A 5640-nucleotide genomic window follows, 5' to 3' on the forward strand; every position below is an offset into this window, starting at 1 on the left:
ATCACACTTCCCTTTTATCTTATGTTGACTGGCCTCATGTAAGAGGGGCCGAAAACAAATCATTTAGACAAAAAGGCAGTTTCACCTTCACATAATGCGCAATCAACATCCAGAGATGAGTGAGACCCTCTGTGAACAATTCATTCATTCATTCACTGAGAGAAGAGGTTGACAGTATTATTATGTATATTCTAACATATACATTTTAGTAACTTCTGAGTCACAGTTTGTGTCAGTGGACATCAGTGTAACATGAAGCTTCAAGTGCCTCCACATCTTGCCCTTCTCACGTTCTCTTGACCCCCATCGCCCCCGTCCAAGGCACTAAAGTGGTCAAATGCAGCAGTGAGACATCTCTGACAGGAACCAGCAGCAGCTCCATGGTTCCACGTGTTGGTGTCACTTCTTACTGTGAGACAGTGTCAGACCATCAGTCCACTGTTTCTTTCATATCAGAAACAGTCCGTGTTATTATCATGTGACTGAGAGGACAGGACGGCAGCTGTGTGGAGTTTTATGTGTCCACACAGCTGGATGTTAGTCAAGATGATAATGACTCTTCATCACCAGGAAAAACCTGACAAGCGTTTTCTTAAGTGATTAACTTGGCAGGACAACTCTGTAAAATAAATGGATGAAACACTGAAACAGTAAAGTTTGTTAAGATAATAACAGAAATGTTAGTTTTACATATACGTGTTGCTAACTGTTTGTGAATGTATCTCATTATTGCTATAATTAATTAATCTTATGAATGTATATTGATACATTTATACTCTGTTTTGATTATTAGGTCACTTACTAACCCACTAACTTTGTTCACAATACAGGATACAGACATATACTTAACATGACATAGCAGGACAAGCATACGTGTAATTTATACCGCAAAGGCACAGTTCCACTTAAAGTCATAATCTGTAACTTTTCCACACTAAAATGTTGTTGAGTTAAGTTCTTACATTATCACAAATGTTTCCATCAATTCTCAAATCAGAGAAATCTGTGATTTTTTTTTAATCAACATTTCATTGGTCACCTGTCAATGACATCATGTCCTCCGTGATCATGTGTTCCAGATGAAGGATTTTAGTCATCGGACGTCTGGATCTGAAGTTATCAGAGAAACAAGCTGAGGAAATGTTAGACAGCTCAGCTCCCAGCTGCTGGAGACGTCCTGTCCTGTGTCCCTGAAGAGCGTCAGTGAATCTGAGTTTTAAAGTCAAACTGCTTTCTGGAGGTTTCTACTGGATTTAATCTCCTGGTGTGTTTGTTATGGAGAGGAGGACACCTCTGTGGATAATTCAGCTGCTGGTAAAAACCTGCTGAACGTCTGCTTCATAAGTTATCAGAGAAACAATCAGAACAAAGGTTAGCATCAATGTCAGCTCCAACTCTTCCCTGAGTCTCTGTCCTCCGTACAGCGTCGCTCAAACACTGACTTTAAATGTCAAACTGCTTCATTCAGTGTTTTTAACAGTTAGAATCACTGGGTCTGTTTGATTTCCTGAACCACTCACACTGAAGGAATCTAACCCTGGAGGAGCTTACTGTAATGGTGGTGAAGATAACAACTTCTATGATTTACAGTGACTCAGCACAACAGTTATGTTGTCAGTGTTGTGCATAAACGTCTTCAATGAACAGCGCGCATTGAAGACGTTCAAATTTTAAGTGAACGCTGAACTGAACAAATAAGTTTACAAATGATGAACATGAACATCAGCGGCGTTCACTCCAGCCTTAGTGAACACTGCTCACTTTTTACGTTTAAGTTTACGTTTTACAGTATATATACATATATATACTTATATATATATATGTATATATATAACATAACATAACATAACAAGACACATCAGATTGAACTACTTGTCTGTAATCTCTGTTCATTATTAGGGCACAACTGTTTTTGATAGAGCCAGTCCTATAAATGCAAACAACGCTGACTGACAGAGAAATCACAGCTCAGTCTTTGTCTTCTACTGATGTGTTTGATGATGTTGTCAGACAACGTCATGATTATAAAATCAGGATTTTAGTAGCAGCTTGACTGCTGGTTAACATGTCGTCTTAATGGGCTGATACTAGAATACCAATACTACATGGTCCAGTCATATACTGGGTTTTGGCATAGACTTATTTAGCTAAACAGAGTGTAAAGGCATCCAGACAAGTGTAGTTTTGTGATGCTAACCAACAGACCAGGTCGCGTCGACCCAGACCAGCTGCAGACCAGGAGATCAGCTTCCAGCTCAGATCAGATCTTTCTCTCTGTGCTCCTGTTCTCTGCCACACTCCACACTGTCAGGTGAATTGGATTTTTTTTTTTTTATTAATTAGCCTAAATTAGCCCTCTATTATTTTTCATCCATCCTCAGCTCACAACAGACCTGATAAGTCACCATCTCTCTCCCTCCTGCTATTTCCTTGGGTTTCCTCCAATCTGAATGCGCCTGAAAACTCACTCCACATCAACACATCCAGACAAATCCTGATCAGATGCTTCCTCAGTGCAAGATATGACGTCTTATTTACACAACTGCCCTGCTCATAGATCAACTCAGCTCTCTCTTCACCATTGATCTCTCAGCTTCAAGTTCCATTGTTAGCCTCAAGACCCAGAGAGAACTCCTTCATCTGGAGCAGCAACTCACTCCTAAGAGGTTATGTGTTGATATGTTAAAGTTGTTGGAATGACTTTGCTTTGTTGTGTCAGCAGCATGTTCTCAGGATGATCATGTTGGTTTGTCAGGCCAATATGAAGAATATATAGTCTACAAATTTCCTCACAAAGCGATCTTTTTTGTGCTCTTCTTTTGCTGCCAACTTCAGGTCACATTTATTTCTGTGATCAACTTTGGTGCATGAAAAGATGCCATGAAATATTCAGATTTGCTGAGGATATTCATGCAAATGTCGGCGGAGGGATATACTGTAGAAATGGGATGTGGCTTAAGGGGAAAATGGGCACAACACAGAATCAGTCTCATCCACTTGAGTGTGTGAAGTGATGCAGAGATGTGAGGCCATGTAACCCGATCATATTTCTGTGCGTCTCTGTGGCAGACACTCAGGCTGGAACAGAAGAGCTAGATGGTGACAGACATGCAGGCAGAACAGGTGAGGATCTCAGCCATGCTAGCAACACGGTCTGTCTCCTTTCATCTTGTTTCAAATATCTAGACACCTATTGGATGGATTGCTGCTAGTTTTGATGCAGGTAACCATGGTGATGAATACTAATGAGTTTGGTGATACCCTGACTTTACATGTAGAGTCACCGTGAGATTGACAGTTGAGGTTTTAAGGGTCAGTTATCACATGGATTGTCATGAAATATGGTTCAGACATTCATGACGAAGACTTTTTAAAATGTGATTCTCTGACTTTTCATCATCATCATCATCATCATCATCATCATCATCATCATCAGGTCAAAACTTAAATTTGTCGAATACTATGTTTTATGACCAAATCCCTACAAAACTAGTGACAATTCAGTTAGCCTCAGCTTTATTTCTGCATAGTACTAATTAGCAAATATTAGTATGCTAACATGCTAACCTAAAGCTACATCCACTATACATTTTTGTTTTAAAATGCATCTCTTTTCATGTTTCCTCCTGCCGTCCACACGACTCCAGAGTTTTCGAGTACCTAAAACAGACTTTCAAGAACTCTGCTGGACGTGTTTTATTTTGAAAACTCTGGGTTTGTGTTGTCGACAAATTTTAAACCGAATGACGCAGACACCCATGTTTGCTCCCTGATTGGGCCTGATCAGTCATCGCTACCAGTGGTGAATACAACATGATGATTATTCACAAGTGTTACTGACCTTGTTGTCTTTGCTAACAACTGTTAAATTTTGCATTTTAATGCTACAAGTTCCTCATTCATAGTATTTTCTGCAACTAACCAACTGCAGATCTGCAATCTGCGACTTCCTGTTTACACCGGTGCCCAGTGTAGGTGAATGGCCATGTGATATGTATTTTCAGGTGTGTTTGTATACGGATATCGTTTTTGTTTTAAAATGAAAACATATAAGTGTGGACGCAGCCTAAGACAGTGAACATGATAAACATTATCATTTCTAAACATCAGCATGTTAGCATTATTGTTGGGAGCATGTTAGCATGCTGATGACAGATCTGCTAGGATGGTTGTAGACAACTTTTTTTCATTATTAAAAAGAAACAGAAAATTCTAACATTTGGAAGAAGGCAGGAAATAGCTGCTTAAGGTCCATGTTTTTCTATAGCTCTAACTTTGTGCTAATTTGATTCATTGTGAATTACAGCTCTTTTTGTGCCCCTGGCCCTCCAGCTGTGAACAGTATATGCTGCTAAAACAACATTCAGTTCTTGAGATTTAAAAAACCACAACCCTCAGTTTTTTTCATTCATCCCTTTAAAGTTTTTTGTATGAACTTTGGTTCACATATGAAGATGTAAAAACTGCATCATCCACATATTGGTGAGCATAGTTGGTAATATCTTCACACAGTGTGTGGGTAACAATTCCAGATCATCTTAAATAATCATAGAAACTAGATCTGTTTATGAAATTCATTTAAATCAATTGTGTGGTCTTCTTATTACCGGGAGAAAAAACCACCTTACAGACTTGCTGAGTGGTTTTTCAGAGACTTCAAGCAGTAATGTCCCACACTGCTCGGGTCCTCCTTGGGGCCACTGTTGTTCCAGGGACAAGTGAAAGGAGAACTGGTGGTCTCCAAACAGCTCTGACCACATCGTAAAAATCTCCACCATAAAGAGCAACTGGCCACTCTTTCTGACCCTGCGAAAATAGCGGCAAGGGTTCAGAAAGTGGGTGGTCCAATTTATGAATGATCAAAAGAAGAGAAAAGTAAAAGACAAGAAGATTCAGTTGGACAAGTTTCTTCTTCTTCTTTCACGTCCACAGTCAGGTCCCTGCGTGGGGTTGAATGTGAATCTAACAGTATCTGTGAATGTAGTTTTGTCCCTTTTTTCTGTAGATGAACACTGTTACACACTGAGAGGAGAAAATGTACAACTCTGTGCTTATTACAAAGGCTGTTGACCCTAAGGTATCGCCCTGCCATTTGCAAGCCGACCATTTGAGCTTGCCAAATTTGACACAGCTGACGCAGGCAATAAATTTGAACTAGTTTCCCCACCCCCCCCTTTATCCATAATGAGTGTTGCCTTGCAAAGCCTTTGAACACAGAGACACAAACACACTCATGCACACACACCAGCAACCCTAATGTGATAATCATGGGATGAAGTTGTATCATATGATGAGAGGCACGAGCGATCTGCAAAAATGTGAATCTGCAGAAGTGTGAAAATGTGTAATGACGACTAAAACTGTAACGTTGCAGGTCAGACTCATGTGTGAAGAACTAATGACGATATGTCAGACCTAACAGGGGACAGACAACATTGTCAGAGAGACCAGACTGTGTAAATCCCCCTGAGCCCCGGATCACTGCAATGTCCGACAGGTGAAACCCAAGTTGCTGATCCACGATTAACTACTAACACTGTGATTGATTCATACACAGGCCAAGAAGCTGGGAACATGTCAGACTTCAAAACTAATAAAGTGACTCACACAACTGCCCTTCTCAGAGCCGCAGACCCTGGG

Source organism: Seriola lalandi, unplaced genomic scaffold (genome assembly GCF_002814215.2).
Source record: "Seriola lalandi dorsalis isolate HSWRI2012SDOR001 ecotype SW California unplaced genomic scaffold, Sedor1 jcf7180002054883, whole genome shotgun sequence".
NCBI classification, from domain to species: Eukaryota; Metazoa; Chordata; class Actinopteri; order Carangiformes; family Carangidae; genus Seriola; species Seriola lalandi.